Source organism: Trichechus manatus, unplaced genomic scaffold (assembly GCF_000243295.1).
Source record: "Trichechus manatus latirostris isolate Lorelei unplaced genomic scaffold, TriManLat1.0 scaffold00064, whole genome shotgun sequence".
NCBI classification, from domain to species: Eukaryota; Metazoa; Chordata; class Mammalia; order Sirenia; family Trichechidae; genus Trichechus; species Trichechus manatus.
Window position 1 is genome coordinate 11728448 of NW_004444000.1, and position 17540 is coordinate 11745987.

Consider the following 17540-nt stretch of genomic DNA (forward strand, 5'->3'; position numbering starts at 1 on the left):
ACAATTCAAATCAAATCCATCTTGATGAGTTAGATTAATTGAGCTTCAGGAGTTTTGCTCGGTGCCGGTCCTTTGAAGCAAAGCCTTAAGAGCCAAGGCAGTGTGTTTCGGGAGAACGTTAAATATACTTAGGGTCTCTTTACAAAGACTGGGTTTGCCTTAGTGTCTGGCTCAATTTCTGAAATAGCAAACAAAAAACCTGCTTACAACAGAGTCTTCCCTGTCCCACAAGGTAGTTAGGATATTAGCTTCCCTGCTCTTTCACTAACTGCTCGTTCCTGTTAGCCCCATTTTAAATTTAACCAAGGAGAATTTGCCATTTTTTTATTTCTGGGAAATATATTACCTTCTCTTTCCCTTTCTTGTCTCGTGACTCATACCAGGGTCTTAACAGGTGTCCTGCCTCCTTCCCTGCTCCCTGTGGACTTCCAAGGGAAGTCATTCATTCCATCATTAGCCATTTATTAAGCATCTAGTATTTGCCAAGTACTTTTTAGGGAACTGAAGGATGAAAAAAATGTATTGGTTAGGATTCCTGCCCAAAAGGAGCGCAGAATTTAGCCTAGAAAGGCAGGCGTAAACAAACATGTGGAATCAACACTTATAAGAGATAATGAAAAGCAAAATAAATCGTTGGTAATGGGCATAGGGGAGGAGGATTATCTTTGACCTTAGGGAAGTGAAAGACGTCAAATCTACTGTCCTTGAGGACTAGTTGGATTTAAAGAGTGTAAGAGAGAGGAGTCTAGGAAGGTTCCAAGGATTGGGTGACTGAGCAGACAGTGGGGCTTCCTCTGATATAGGGACCAGCAAAAGAGGGGGAGGCCTTGTAGAAAATGATGTTATCTCCTTTGGGCAGACTAAGTGTGGGGTACCTTTGAGACACCCAAGGAAAGATATCAAGATGACAGTTGAATGTGGGAGACTGAAAATGGGAGCTCAGAGAGAGTTCTTGACTAAAGAAAGATATTTGGGATTTTTCAACATAGAAGGATGATTTTGGAGTTTGTGACTGAGTGAGGTTATCCAAGTACAGCATGTGGAGGGAGGGAAAAAATGCTAAGACCAATCCCTGATAAAAACCAACATTTAGAAGCCTACAGGGGAGAAGAAAGGATGCAGGAGACTGAAGAGATAAGAAGGTAAGAGAAATATCCCGATCTGTATGAAGACTCCCCCAACCATCTTAACTGCCCTTTGCTGGGGAGGGTTTGCCTTTGTGTTTGTGTGTATCCGTGTGCACTCATTATCATGCTTAAACAGAAAAGTTATGTGTGAAAGGCACTGTGCCAGGTATCGTAGGAGAATTCACAGATGAAGATGCATTCAGTACCATCCAATTTAGTAGAAGAGGCAGACACAGACAAAATGCCCACAGATAAAATGGCAGACGGAATGAAGACACAGGTAGGGTTTGGGCTGATGCAGGTGCTGAGTGTGGCTGAGTATCAGGCTGGCCAGTCTCAGGAGCTCAATGTGTTTTCCTGTTAAACCTATGTCTTAACGTGGCCAGTGGGAGAGGGTCCCCTGAGCCAGAGGATGGGAAGTGGGCTCAAATGGAGGAGCCTTTTTAGATAGCTGTCCAACGTCATAGGGAAGATATTTCAATGGAACATCATCCCATGTAAACTCCATTTAGAGTCTGGGCTCCTTTGGGGACACCCCCACATTTCCAATAATCTGTCCTCGTGATTGCTTGTGGCCATAATTACGTAGTCATTTCTTCTTTCATATTCAGACTCCCAGTGTTCTTTATAAAAATCAACTGCAATTCCTACAAGGATAAGTTAATATTTGTTGAGTACCAGGCACAGTGCTCTTGATGCATTTTTTTTTAACTCTTCTAGCAATCCTTCAACTTAGACATCCAAGGCTCTCAAGTCTTGTCCAACAAAGCAGAAACTTCAGTCTACTTGAGGTTATATGAAGCTGCAAAGATTTGGGGACCATCAAGGATCCCTTTTCTTCATTGTGCTGTGTGAACTGCAAAGCAGTACACGACTAGACAGTAGTATTACTGAATGGCACTGCAGGCCCTTGAGATAGATGGTGCCCTACCCATTTTACAGAGGTGAAAACAAAAGTTCCTTGAGACTGATTTGTTGGTGAGTGGCAAAGCTGGCACCAAACCCCGGTCTTCAGACATCTAGGTCTGCTGACTACTGCCTGTCTCTACGGCTTCCGAGGTGGGGTAGGTCTCTCCTGCCCAGGCCAAAGTCAGCGGTGACTCAGCAGGCAGCCTTCTACCTGCAACAAGGCCAGGCTGCCTCATGCTTCTTAGAAAGTTCTCCCATCCAAAGACTCACAAGACTGCCTTGGTTCAACCTTTGCAGTCCATGCTGTTTCTTAGACTCAGAAGTTGTAGAGCTGGCAGTGCTAGAGGCTCTATTCTCGGGTTGGCTGAACATCAGGCAAGATGTGTATGAGCTCCCACCTTTCCCGGGCAACCTTTGACAAGCTTTTACAATAAAAAAAATTAAATATTAACACTTGGCAATTAATCTCTGACTTGAAAGAGCCACATGTACCATGTGTGTAACCCCTGGACATTTCAATTTTCAATCTGTGGAAGAAAGGTACCATCCCGAAAATGTGATCATCAGTTGGCGATGTTCCTCAGGACAGACTGATCTGCAGGAGTGAGCAGTTTCCACGACCTGAGTGATGGCTGGTTGTAAGTGAGAGGCAGGAGACTCAGGGCAAGGGGAAAGATGGGCATTTGAGCCTGGTGACAAGTAGCAGAAGCTGGATGGTAGAAGACCAGCATCCGTGAACCACCAGCTAGCTCTGTTCTCATGGAGACTCAGTTCTGTCAAATCACCAGGTAACATCCGCCGTTGGCCGGCGCACGTGGGGTTAACTGTGGCACGGTGAGGAGGTACCAAGGAAGCAGAAAATGCAGCTCCTGCTCTGGGGTCTCTGCAGTGGTATTGACGAATCAGCTCATATGCACGTGATGTGGATGAAGAACGCTACCTACGAGGCATGCACTTGAGTACAGATTCACACAGGGCCTGTGGCCCTGGACCTGTTTTCCTGCCTCTGTGTCACCAAAGGTGACAATTCAAATTGCCTGGCAACAATTGCAAAAAGTGCTTGTAGATCCTTGGTGGGAAGTCATCAGGCCAGAACAGTGCCTTGTGATTTCTTATTATATTTAATGGAAAACTGAAGCACTCGGATATTTCCAAAGTGTAATTTGTTCTGATGGGTAGGCCGACAGTGGATCGGGCTGCTTCACTAGGGAAGAGGCAAAAAATAAATTAAACAAATTAATGACTGTGACGCATTCCAGGGGAAAGAAAATGCAGTTGATAATCCACCCCCACTGTCACCCCTAACAAAAATCATCATTTTTATTGCAGTCACATCTCTGTGGGTTGCTGTTTCTTGTGGGTATTTTTAAAGACAACTTCCCCTCCAGTCGTTTTCTTTAGCCCAATAAGCACAGTTGCTAATTGTCTCTCATTTGGAGAGTCCCCCCTGGAACCATATGCCATTAAAATGCTTAGACATGTGGAAATGGACTGATAAAGATATGACGCGACAGGGAGCTTCAGAGGAGGCTTTGTCAGATGGAATGACTCTGACATCAGATTCGCTAACCGAAAGAGAAAGATCCTGCCACAGGAAGAGCAAGGGAGAGAGCTGTGCGGAATCCCTCAGAAGGGTGCAGGAGGCCTCTGGAGGGAGGGAAGACTTGTTCCCAATGCACAGCTCAGTGCTGGGCTTTAGCAAGTGCTCAGGGGCTGAGGGAGTGAGTGAGTGAATGAATGAACCAACAAGACAGATGAGTGACTGAAACAGAGAGGCTGATGGAAGTCTGGGAAACCAAAAAAAACTCATTGCCATCGAGTCGATTCAGACTCATGGTGGTGACCCCATGTGTGTCAGAATACAACCGTGCTCCATGCAGTGTTCTCGGTTGTAATCTTTACAGAAGCAGATCGCCAGACCTTTTTTCTGTGGTGCCGCTGGGTGGTTTCGAACCACCAACCTTTAGGTTAGTGGTCAAGGGCAAATTGCGTGTTCCACGCAAGGACGTGATCTGGGAAGCTGGGAGCAGTAGGATGCAGGACTTGCAGTCAGGTGGGCATACGGGGCACCCAGCAACGGAGGACGAGGCTGAGAGCTCGCCATGTGGGCTTTCGCAGGTGGCCCTGGTGGCAATATGGTCTCTTCGTTCCATGGCCCTTTCTTCCTAGTGTGTTTCACATTTTTCATTGATTTGTGTCATTATTCAGTTATGTTTCCAGGGTGATGTTCACCATATTTAAGAGCTGCTGTATCAATGGCACCAATCAACCAGGTACAATGGGAATGGACATGGCAGTAAAACCCTGCATGGCCATCCAGAACTCAGCCCTAGTGTGTCTCCCCCACTAGACCTGAGGTTTGGAGGGCAAGTATTATGTTTGTTTTTACACCCCATTAAAGCCTCAGCCTTCAGTATGAAGACAGTTCCTCGATTTGGACACTGTGCCTCGCCTGTGTGTAGCAGCTACTCAATACGTATTTGTGGAATGAGTGAGTACATGAAGTAAGCAAGGAATGGAGTGGAGTGGAATGAGATGTCACCAGCCAGGGAAGTCTCCTGGCCTCACCCAAACTGCAGTGACCTACCCTTGTTCGGGGGTCCATAGAGGACCACCCTCGGGCTTGACAGGCAGGGGAGGGAGGGCGAAGGCAGATGCAGGCTCACAGGCAGCAGAGCGTTTCCTCCAGAGGCTTTCCTTGGCTTGGGTGAGTCAATCTGCTAATGCTCTCCAGCCTCCTCCCCTTTGCTGGGGGCCCAGTGTATTAATTAAAGATTGCAGGCAGCTGTAAGTATCTCCAGAATGAGGATTAAGCCAGCTTTCTGGCGATTGCTTTCAAAGTGATTGCTATTTGCTAGAGAAATGCTTTCTTCAGGGGTTAAAGCAATGTGCTTTTCACTTTTTCACCTCCTTCACTACCTCACTGCCCACCCTGCTAGCCCCTTCCCCTAATTCATGCTCCAGACCAACTGTAATAGGGGGACCACAGTGAAATGCCACGTGCCTACCGCAGTGCCCCTCTCACACGGGCATGGCTCTCTGGGTGCCCATGCAATCACAGCAAGACCAGCGTAGTGAGAGGGTCCTCCTTCCACGAGCCTCTCCGTGTTGACTGAGTTAATGCACATGGAACATATTTCTATTAACCGTAATTTAGATGGACCGGGCAGTTTTGTTCTGTTGTACATTGGGTCGCTATGAGTCGGAACCAACTCGACAGCACCTGAGAACAACAACAACATAGTTTAGATAGGTAGGTAGGTAGGTAGGTAGGTAGATAGCTGCCTTTGAGTCAAGTCCGACTCATAGCAACCTTATGAACAACAGAATGAAGCACTGCCCAGTCCTGTGTCATCCTCACAATCCCCCACATGTTCACGTCCATTGTGCAGCTATTGTGCCAGACCATTTCACAGAGGGTCTCCCTCACCCTTGTTGGCCCTCTACTTCACCGAACATGATGTCCTCCTCCAGCAATTGATCCTTCCTGATAATGTACCCAAAGCGAGTCAGACAATGTTCTCCTATCTCCATAAGGTTTTCATCGGTGAATTTTCAGCAGTAGCTCACCAGGCCTTTCTTTCTAGTCTGTCTTAGTCTAGAAGCTCTGCTGAAACCTGTCTGCCTTTGACTTTGCTTGTATTTGAAATGCCAGTGGCATAGCTTCTAGCACCATAGCAACATACAAGGCATCACAGTATGACAAACTGACAGATGGGGGATAACCGCGGTTTAGGTGTGCCAGTAAGAGAGCAAAAGACAGAGTTGCCTCCTATGGAATGCGCCTTGGTTAATGCTTCCTTTTGCGTCCGTTCCATAGAAGTTGCTTACTCTCTGATAGTAAGGGGGTACTCCAGCAGAGAAATGTCTGCCTTCTATGAGAAAGGGCTTTCTGATAGAGTTGTTCACGGGTGAGCTCGGCTGGTGATGGGTGATGCCCACCATGGCAGTCCTGCAATATCTGACCGCTGGAGGGAACCCCTATGAGGCTCAAATAGATGATCTTTGTGGGCCCTTCCTCCGTTGAATATGACGTTGTGAATCAAGCCATGTCGTGAGGTTTGAGCTGAGTTGGGAAGACCATCTCCCCACCATCCCAGGTGGACAGGCAGGACTTGTGCAGATTCTGGGCTGTCTGTCCTGTCTGGCTGTTGGACAGGGACGTGGAGTGGGGGTGGAAGACAGACAGGAGAGCACAGTGAAGACAGGGCATAATGGAGCATCTCGGAGCCCCCAGACACTAAAATTTGAAGAGCTTTCATGTTACCAGCAATGAATATTAAGTAAATCAATAAATTCTCCATTGAAATGATAAATAATCAATCAGCCATAATGGCAGAAACATAAGTCTGAACTCTAATGAAGTGACTATCAAATAAAATGTCAAACCTGAGACTTTTTTTTTTTTTTTTTGAGAGGCCTAATATGAACTTTCTGGAATTCGGCATCAATCCTAACTTGGGCCCCGGTAGTAGCTGCCTCTACATCCTCCAGCACCTGTAAAACCAACAAACCCGTCACCAGTGAGTCAATTCCGACTCCTAGTAACCTTATAGGACAGAGTAGAATTGCCCCACAGGGTTTCCAAGGAGCACCTGGTGGATTCCAACTGCCTGCCTTTTGTTTAGCATCCAAGCTCTTAACCACTGCGCCACCAAGGCTCCCCCAGTACCTGTAGTGATGACCAAACCCACAATACCCCACATCTGGAAACCGTGTAGACGTGTGTTAGATGTGAGAGACATTCGCAGTCCCTGGCAAAAAATTAGACTCTGCGTGCACACGCGTGTGCCACACACGCGAGCACCCCTCCACGTCTCTGCCAACACGCATCTTGTCTCTATGCCACCTAACAAACTGTGCTGTGAAATCCAGCCTCAGTCATAGCAGCCGCCAAGGAAGAAAGAGAAAAAGAAAAGATCTACACCAGGATCACGTAAATAAGCGGGTGGCAGACAGAGAAAACCCCAAACAACTAATAACGCCACCGAGAAAAGTCACTGCAGAATTTATATAATAACAGTATATTAGAAAGGCTGTTTGAGAGGCCTCAGAGAGGCCGAAATCACAAAAACTCCCTCCAGCCAGCCTGCGCTTTAAATGCGTAAGAATTACTCTTTTGTGCAAAACTGGTGACCAATTTGATTATTTTCTGTCAGCAATCAGCCTTCTTGTCCTGTCACTGTACTTGGTGGCTGTGTGTGTGTGCGCGTGGGGGGGTGTGTGTGTGCTGGGGCTCATGACGGTCCTATTTTAAAACACAATTTTGGCTGTTTTTCCCCTTTGCCATCTCCTTCTGTCCTCAAGATGAGTCCATTGCCACAGACATCGATATAGTGGGAAAGACGCCCAGGGAGCATTTGGCCAATTCCTTGGCCTCCTCACAGAGCTGATTAGACCCAGGAGATGTGAGGCTCCTGCCTTACTCCTGTCACTCAGGGGCTTGCTTTTCCTTCTGGTTGCTTTGTCTCCATTGACTCATATACCAGCAGAGTGATGGACACAGATGTCTTGACAGAATGCTTGTCACTCACAGTGCAGTTGGCCATTCCGTGATAATGAGGAGCTAGCATGTGCTCCTCATGGGACCTCAACCTCAATGGATAGTCCCTGTGACACTATGAAGTCTTCTTGGTCAGGATTGTCTGTTACTTTTGGAATCAGTCTGATAGGATCCACACATCTGTCAGCAACAGCTACCCTCATCACTTTCTCCTCGTGCCCAACACACACACTGCTCAGTAAGACGTTACAGGACATCTACTCTGCGCTCTGCAGTGACCCAGATGCTGTGGGCAATGAGCTGGAAAATGTAAGACATGGGCTTTGGCCCTCTGAAGCTTGTGTTCTAAATAGGAGAAGACTCAAAAATATGAGAGTCTGTTATCAAACGCCCAAGTCATCTCTATTGATGGACCCTCCTTTCTTCTTAACCTTAGGTCTCTGGATCCTTATGTCTTTTTTGTTCCTTCTATTTTGTCTTAATGGAAAAGGTGTGTGTGGCTCCTCCCTTCCAGGGTATTCTCACTACATGTGCTTTACCTCTTGTGGTGAACTGAATAACAGCATCCCAAAGATGTTCGCATCCTAATACCCAGAGCCTGTGAATATGTTTCTTTACGGCAGAAGGCACTTTGTCTACATTATTTGGTGAAGGATCTTGAGATGGTGAGATTATCCTGAATTATCTGGCTGGGCTTAATGTAATCACTGGAGTCATTATACGAGAGGGACATTATAAGAGGGCCCGAGTCACAGAAGGAGATGTGACAGCAGAAGCAGAGATCAGGATGATGCGTGGCCACGAGCCAAGGACTGTGGGCAGCCTCTAGAAGCTTGAAAAGACAAGGAAATGGATTCTCCCGGGAAAAGGCAGTTGGACTCCCAGGTCCCTTCCAACTCTTAAACTTTATGCTTCTGATTCGTCTGGAACACAGGAATGATGATGTGCATGCATTTTCACGTGGAGTGACATGGTGGTGTGCTTCAGACTCGGAGCATAACCGGCTGCTTAGCTTCTTCCCTGGCTGGATCACCCTTGGAGATCAGAGGCTGAGCCTTTCCCCATTTCAGCCCCTGACAACCAAAAGAGATCACCAGAGCAGCACACTGTTGTTAGACAAATAGGAATCCTCCTCTTGCAGGGCCTTCTCTTCTGCAGAGTGAGTGGGAAGCCTGCTGTATTTAGGACACTTTCCTAAAATAAAACTCAGTGGCCACAGTGACTTCATGGAGGAGCCTTCCTTCTCCACGAGAGGAGGAGGGCTGCTGAGAATGGCAGGAACCACCCACAGATGGGCTGGGTACCAGTTGTACCAACAGATGCATAGACAACACAGCCCTCTTCTTTGAAGCATCCAGCCAAACACACATCGAGTTCTCCACTGTGTACGTGCAAACCAAAATAAATAATCCACGAAAATCTGGGCATGTCTCTGTGTTTGGGGTCCAAGATAAATCAGGCAATGGGCCTAAGAGGAATCGAAGACATTTGGCCACTCTTCTCTTCGCCTCCCCCTACCCCCACCTCTTCTGCAGCTCAGATAAGGAGCCGTTCTGCTGCTTCTTGCTAGCTGGCCCTGACAGAAGACTTAGCCATTCCCAAAGATTTCTAACTCACGTGCTCAGTGAGCTGAGACCCTGCTGGTGAGTGCAGGTTAGGTATTTGTCTTAAAAGCGCATCAGAAGCCGTGCTTGTAGACCCAACAAACTCATGTCTAGGACTTTATCTCAGGGAAAATAAATCAATAACGTAAGTAAGTAAATAAATAAACGAACAAGAAAGAATATTCTTCTTAGTGTCCAGCCGCAAGGAGATTATTTAAGTGGATTACAAATCATGTGGTAGAATAATAAATATTAATATAGAAAAATAAGAACAGCCAACATTTGAAGCACTTGTTCTGTGCCAGGCACTTTTCTGAGAGCTTCATATGGATGACTTTGTGTGTTGATGTGTGGCATGTGTGTATATTTGACTGTGTTTTGGAGGCTGGGCAGGGTAGGGACTGTATGAACACTCTGGGACTTTTGAGGACCAGTGTGTGTCTCCTCCCTCACATTCCCTACACTGGCTTCTAAATGGCTCGTCACCCCCAGTTTATCTCTTCCCTGGAGTTGAAGAACCCAGTGGCCCACTTTGCTTACCCTATGGATGGGCTCAATCACCTTTTACTCCCAGGCAGGCTCCCTAGGAGGTAGAATTTTTAGGAAGGCTTTGAAGAAGAGAGGTCTCTGGGTGGTTCAAAAGGTTAATGTGCTTGCTGCTAACTGAAAGATTGACAGTTCAAGTCCACCCAGAGGTGCCTCAGAAGAAATACCTTATGATCTGCTTCCCAAAAAACCAGCCATTGAAAACCCTATGGAGCACATTTCTACTCTGACAAAGATGGGGTCACCATGAGTTGGAGTTGACTTGATGGAGACTGGCTTTGAAGAAGAGGGGAAGATCATTGGGCAAAGTTCAGAAGAAGGGAACCGAATCCCGTGAATCTTTTAACAGCATATCCATGCTTAATCGGTTTTGAGTTTCTTTGGGAAGTCTGAAACCCTTGCTCGTTTTCTTGATCTCTCAGCCCTGGGGAAGAGCTGTGCTATCAGGGCACTGGACTGTGAACCAGGGGTCTTGTGTGGTATTTCTAGTATGGCTTAACTATCCTTCTGGCTATGAGGCTAGCACACAGCGTTCCTGAACCATAGCTTACTACCACAGTGGTCAGAAGAACATCTAGGCTCCCCCAAGTTGCCCTTCTATCCATCTATAAAGTGGGGTAGATTCATTCCAGAGTTTCCCTTATGCCGTTCTTGACACTTGGCCAATTTTTTATTATGAAGTGTAATTTCAATAGTATAGAATCAGTTTCTTATTAAATCCAAAGAGAAAGATATCAAGCGTGGTAGGTATTGTACTTTAAGTTGATTACAAAAAGCATTTATTGAGGGTTAACCACTTGGCAATGGATAGAAAATCAATTACATGGTAGTTAAACATCCAATAATATGTGTTTTAATGAACAATTCGTATTTAACACCTCTTATTAAATAATGAGCTGTACTGGAGTTTTGGGGTAGCCAGGCTAGCAGTTGGGATATCTGAGTTAACTCTTGAGGAGCCTGGTGCCATGTTTTATCAAATCACACTTCCTGGATTTATGGGATAAGAGGACTGGTTCACTTACCATTGTAGCATTGTGCCTCCCAACAGCGAAAACAACCACATCGCTTCTCTGACTTACTAGCCTATACAGGAATCAAAGATGACACTGAGATTAGGTCTGAAAGAGCCGGTCATTATGTTGGAGAACTCGGTAAGGTGATATTGTACATTACAGAATTAACATTTCTACATTTCTTTAGGGATGTGAAAAGCCACGGGACCCTTTTTCAATCACACCCGAGTCTATAGTGACCCATCTCTCCATTGTTTGCCACATTGTCTTCCACATGATATGTGAGAATCTGACTCAAAGGCTTTTTATCTCCAAGCTGTGGTTGTACGTACTGTGTGCATGTATAACTCAACTCAGTGACAATTCCTACTTTTAGTGACATTGTCAAGTCAGATATGGTTTCAGGGTAGGAAAGACCTGTCCAGTTGCAAAACCTACCAAGACACCCACACTTTCAGCTTCATTGGAAGTTGGTCTAGGATTCCCTGTCTCTCCTTCTGCTCTGGATTCTGTAATGTGCAGTTAATAGTCTCAAATAAGTTCAATTTTCTCCTCTAGAATCAGACCATGGTAGAGTCCTTCCATTAGCCAATTCACAGATATTTTATGGAGTTATAGGAGAGGTGAAGAAGAGAGCAAAGAGTGGAAGACAAGAAGAAAATAGCAGTGTTCAGGTGGCAATGGAAAATGAGAACCAGTGAAGCATGGAGAATACAAGGTGGCTTTTTGTAGGTGAAGCACTGCTGTGGGGAAGGGTAGCCCAGTGGTGGGAGAAGCTGAGTGGGAGGAGGACAGCAGTGGTGAGCTAGCACTGACTCAGCAAACACTGGCTTTGGTTGACGTTATGGAGATCATGGAATCAAGCTGAGTTAGCTATGGTGGTATAGCAGTCAAGAGCTTGGGCTCTACGGTTTGGCAGATTTGATTTCCGGTTCTGCCACTTGCTAGTTATATGGCTGAAGAGTTATTTAACTCCTCTACACCTGGAGATGCCATATTTGTATGCTTATACCAAGTACTAGTAAAAGGCCTGCCACATCTGAGTTATACGGTAAATATTTGTTGAATAATATGTGTACAGTGGCATCTACTGTGTATGGCTTTTGTGGAGATAAATTACAAAAACTCAGGTAGAACATTTAATGCATTGCCTGGTACCTAAGTGCAAACCTAATAATAGCAAATATTATTACTCCTATTAGTAAGATGGAGTCCCTGGGTGGTGCAAACAGTTAACATGATTGGCTGCTAACTGAAAGGTTGTGAGTTTGAGTCCACCCAGAAGTGCCACAAAAGAAAGACCTGGTGATCTACTTCAAAAACAAACAAACAAACAAAAAAACAAAACAGCCATTGAAAATTCTATGGAGCATAGTTCTACTCTGACATACATGGGACCGCCATGTTTCTAAATTGACTCAAAGGCAACTTGTTGGTTGGTTATGTTAGGGTACTCATTCATTTGATTTTCTGTAGCAATTTAATCTTATTTTATGAGAGAAGTCCTTCCTGTTACGGATATTGAGACAAATTTTGGGAGCTCTTAATATAGTTACTGACATAAAACATGTTCTCAAGATATGTTAAATAAATTGATCTATTAATTCATAGAGTTTGAGTGGAAAGTCACCCTATTGAACATCTAGTCTAGTCTAGCATGACTCAAAATGCAAAGAAACAGCTGCAAACATCCATTAATAATCAGAATGTGGAATATATAAAGTATGAATACAGGAAAATTGGAAGTCATCAAAAATGAAATGGAACACACAAAAATCAATATCCTAGGCATTAGTGAGCTGAAATGGACTGGTATTGGCCATGTTGAATTGGACAGTCATATGGTCTACTATGCCAGAAATGACAAATTGAAGAGGAATGGCATCTCATTCATCCTCAAAAAGAACATTTCAAGATCTATCCTGAAGTACAACACTGTCAGTGATAGGATAATATCATCCATACACCTACAAGGAAGACTAGTTAATACAACTGTTACTCAAATTTACACATCAACCACTAATGCCAAAGATGAAGAAGTTGAAGATTTTTCCCAACTTCTGCAGTCGGAAATTGATCAAACATGCAATCAAGATGCTTTTATAATTACTGATGATTGGAATGCAAAAGTTGGAAACAAAGAAGAAGGATTAGTAGTTGGAATATATGGCCTTGGTGATAGAAACAATGCTGGGGATCTCTGTAATTGAATTTTGCAAGACCAACAACTTATTCATTGTAAATACCTTTTCAACAACATAAACAGCAACTATACATGTGAACCTTGCTGGATGGAATACACAGGAATCAAATCAACCACTTCTGTGAAAAGAGACGATGGAGAAGTTCCATATCATCAGTCAGAACAAGGCCAGGAGCTGACTGTGGAACAGAGCATCAATTGCTCATATGCAAGTTCAAGTTGAAGCTGAAGAAAATTAGAACAAGTCCAAGAGAGCCAGGGTATGGCCTTGAGCATATTCTACCTGAATTTAGAATAGATTTGACACATTGAACACTAATGACCGGAGACCAGACGAGTTGTGGAATGACATCAAGGACATCATACATGAAGAGAGCAAAAGGTCATTAAAAAGACAGGAAAGAAAGAAAAGACCAAAATGGATGTCAGAAGAGACTCTGAAACTTGCTCTCAAAAGTAGAACAGCTAAAGCAAATGGAAAAAATGCTAAGGTTAAAGAGCTGAACAGAAGATTTCAAAGAGCAGCTCGAGAAGACAAAGTAAAGGATTTCAACGAAATGTGAAAAGCCCTGAAGATAGAAAACCAAAAGGGAAGAACATGCTCAGCATTTCTCAAGCTGAAAGAACTAAAGAAAAAATTCAAGTCTAGAGTTGCAGTATTGAAGGATTCTCTGGGCAAAATATTGAACGACACAGGAAGCATCAAAAGAAGATGAAAGAAATCCACAGTCACTGTACCAAAAAGAATTGGTTGACATTCAGCCATTTCAGGAGGTAGCATATGATCAAGAACCGATGGTATTGAAGGAAGAAGTCCAAGTTGCACTGAAGGCAGTGGTGAAAAACAAGGCCCCAGGAATTGGTGAATGCCAATTGAGATGTTTCAACAAACGGATGCAACGCTAAAATTGCTCACTCACCTGTGCTAAGAAATTTGAAAGACACTACCTGGCCAAATGATGGGAAGAGATCCATATTTGTGCCCATTCTGAAGAAAGGTGATCCAACAGAATTCGGAAATTATTGAACAATATCATTAATATCACAGGCAAGTAGAATTTTGCCGAAGATAATTCAAAAATGGTTGCAGCAGTACATAGACAGGTAACTGCCAGAAATTCAGGCTGGATTCAGAAGAGGACCTAGAACCAAGGATATCATTGCAGATGTCAGATGGCTCCTGGCTGAAAGCACAGAATCCAGAGAGATGTTTACCTGTGTTTTATTGACTATGCAAAGGCATCAGACTGTGTGGATCATAACAAATTATGGATAACATTGCCAAGAATGGGAATTCCAGAACAATTGTGCTCATGAGGAACCTGTACATAGATCAAGAGGCAGTTCGAACAGAACAAGGGGATAGTGCGTGGCTTAAAATCAGGAAAGGTGTATATCAGGGTTGTATCCTTTCACCATACTTATTCAATCTGTATGCTGAGGAAATAGAGAAGCTGGACTATATGAAGAAGAACGGGGTATCAGGATTGGAGGAAGACTCATTAACAGCCTGCAATATGCAGATGACACAACCTTGCTTGCTAAAAGCAAAGAGGGCTCAAAGCACTTACTGATGAAGATCAAAGACTACAGCCTTCATACAGATTACACCTCATCATAAAGAAAGCAAAAATCCTCACAACTGGACCAACAAGCAACATCATGATAAGCAGGGAAAATATTGAAGTTGTCAAGGATTTCACTTTACTTGAATCCACAATCAACATGCATGGAAGCAGCAGTCAAGAAATCATACGACGCATTGCACTGGGCAAATCTGCTGCAAAATACCTCTGTAAAACGTTCAAAAGCAAAGATGTCACTTTGAGGACTCAGGTGTGCCTGATACAAGCCATGGTATTTTCGATCGCCTCATACGCATGCAAAAGTTGGACAATGAATAAGGAAGACCACAGAAGAATTTATACCTTTGAAGAATATTGAATATATATACCATGGACTGCCAGAAGAATGAACAAATCTTTCTTGGAAGAAGTACAGCCAGGATGCTCCTTAGAAGTGAGGATGGCAAGGCTTCGTCTCATGTATTTTGGACATGTTATCAGGAGGGGCCAGTCCCTGGAGAAGGACATCATGCTTGGTGAAGTAGAAAGTCAGCGAAAAAGAGGAAGCCCCTCAACGAGAGGGATTGACACAGTGGCCACAACAATGGGCTCAAGCATAGCAACGATTGTGAGGATGGCAAGGGACCAGGCAGTCTTTAGTTCTGTTGTACTTAGGGTTGCTATGAATCAGAACTGACTCAATGGAACATAACAAGAAGTCTAGTCTGTAGATTTACTGGCATAGGCTATAAATCTTTTGTCCATGTATCAATAAGTAGAAGAGAATAATATCTTGTTAAATAGGGAGCTGTGGCCCAAAGAAGTTAAGTGGTTTGGAAGAGGTGCCCTAGCACAAGAAGATCAAACCAGAATAGCCCAGGTCTTGTAGCTTTCAGCATGGTGGCATCTCACCCAAATCTCCCCTTCCACGGGACAGAGGTGGCTGGCCAGTTGCAGAGCCTGGAGTGTTTGGTGAAGCTGGGGTGTGACTCTGCATTTCACCGTTTCAGGGGCGTCAGGGTTCAGGGGAAGAGCTATGACTTGAGTCCTGGCGTCTGAGCTCAGAGTTCTTGTTCTCACAAGGGGCTTGAGCCCCAGTTCTGGGGCACAGGGTTCCAGCTCCGAATTCTTAGCCATTCTGGTTAGGATTCCAGACTCTGTCTGAATTTGTCAAACACTCAGCTCACGAGGCACCAGTCTGGTAGCAGTCCCCATCGACTGTGGGAGGGAGTCCTCGGCGGGACCACCAATAGATGAGAGAGGTCAGTAGTGTGCGGCAGGAAGTGGTGGCTCCTGCTGCTGGCCGGCACATGCCTGCTTGTCATCGCTGAGGTGCTGGGCTGACCAAAGGGGGTTTGTGCAGACACAGGGACCAGGAAGAATGGAAACGATGACAGTGAGGGACACTAATGCAAGAAGTGAGGAGGACATCTGAGGAGCCATCTGGTCTCCTTCCCCTCTGTTCTCTGGTCACCTCGGTATATGGCAGCTCTCTCAGGCTTCAACCCAGGGAACTCTTAGCAAAAGACCTGACACTTGACAGCTGCTCAGGATGTGTTTGATGAATGAATGAGCTGATTAATTAATTAATAGAATTTTAAAGCTGAAAGGGACCTAAAGGACTTCAAGTGCGTGGAATATAACTAACATCATTACAATGATTAATTCCGATAAAGCAGTTCTTGAAGCCACTAACGAAACAACAACAAAAAAAAACCCAAACGGTTGCTGTCTGTTGATTCCAACTCGTGGAGACCCCATGTGTGTCGGAGTAGAACTGTGCTCCATAGGGTTTTCATGACTGTGACCTTTTGAAAGCAGATTGCCAGGCCTTTCTCTGAGATGCCTCTGGGTGGTTCAGACCACCAACCTTTCGGTTATTAGCCCAACCCTTAAGGTCTGTGCCACTCAGGGACTTAGAAATGCAGAATTTGTAATTATTCCCATGTTCATTGCTGTCACCCTCAGGATCGTGGCCTGCCAGGGAAGTGACCCGCTTTTCCAGCATCCTAAGGAAGAGGGAAGACCTGGGTGGAGGAGGGGGAGAGCTGCTGTGCCTCCAATGAGGCTGTTAGGATGGAGGCAGGTTAGCAGCTTCCCCTGAAGGCACCTGAGGAATCCTGAGAACTGTTTCCCCACAGCCCAGGGGGAACATATTTCAAGGTTTGCTAAATTGCAAGTACAGAATAAAATGCTACTGAACAGCCCCAGGCCGCACTCTTGCAGGGACCCTGTGGAGGCAGCAGGGAGAGGGACTCCTTTCAAACTGAGTGGGTGTGCTGGTGGAAGGAGGGTGAGGAGAGAAGCCTGAGCAATGGTCCCAGGGTCCCTCCATGAAGCTGGTGGAGGGACTCTCCTGCCCCCAACACAGCCCGCAAAGCCTCACTTTGGGCTGACTGTTGGTGATATGTAGCCAGAAAGCTATAGACAGCGGACGCCTGAGAAGGAGCACGATGGTTTTGTCATTACAGAAATCACACTGGACAGAAGAGAGGTGGAGGGAGGGGGGCCAGCGAACACTGGCCGAGAAACTGAGAAGCTGTCAGAGCAGCTTTGTCGTTGCCTAAGCAAACCCAAAGCGAAGCATAATGGAGAACTCGAGGCAGATCGAGGCTGTCAGTGAGATTTAATGTCTCAGAGCTGAGAGAGTTGCGAGAGCCTGGGTTCTTGATTGGAGTGGACAGCAGAGAGGTGCATGTGGAGGGCTGGAGCTATTCATTCCGGATAGGACTCCGCTAAACCAATCAGATAAACCTCTTCATTAGGGGTTGGAATAGAAGGCAAGTGGAGAGAGGGCAGAGCACAGCCTGTAGATTAAATTTGGTCAGAGCCAATATCTGACAATCCCCCACGCTGTTATCCAAATGAAAGCTAATGCATCTATGAATTAGCAGACCCAGGAGAAAGGAATTCAATTCTCTCAGACTCAGCTCCCGCCCAGACAGAGAGAGGAGCTCCTGGAGGCTGGTGTCGCTCTCCGGGACTGCAGGTGTTGGGAGGGATGGCACGGTGCAGGGCGCCCTGCTTGGACGACCCGGCTCAAGTCTCAGAGGATGAGCAGCTCCTG

The 17540-nt window shown here is 45.4% G+C and overlaps 1 protein-coding gene across 2 annotated transcripts in view; it reads left to right on the plus strand.

Annotated features, from left to right (window-relative positions):
• Positions 1-17540, plus strand: part of KIRREL3 (kirre like nephrin family adhesion molecule 3) — a 694039-nt gene that overhangs the window by 57786 nt on the left and 618713 nt on the right. The window lies entirely within an intron of this gene.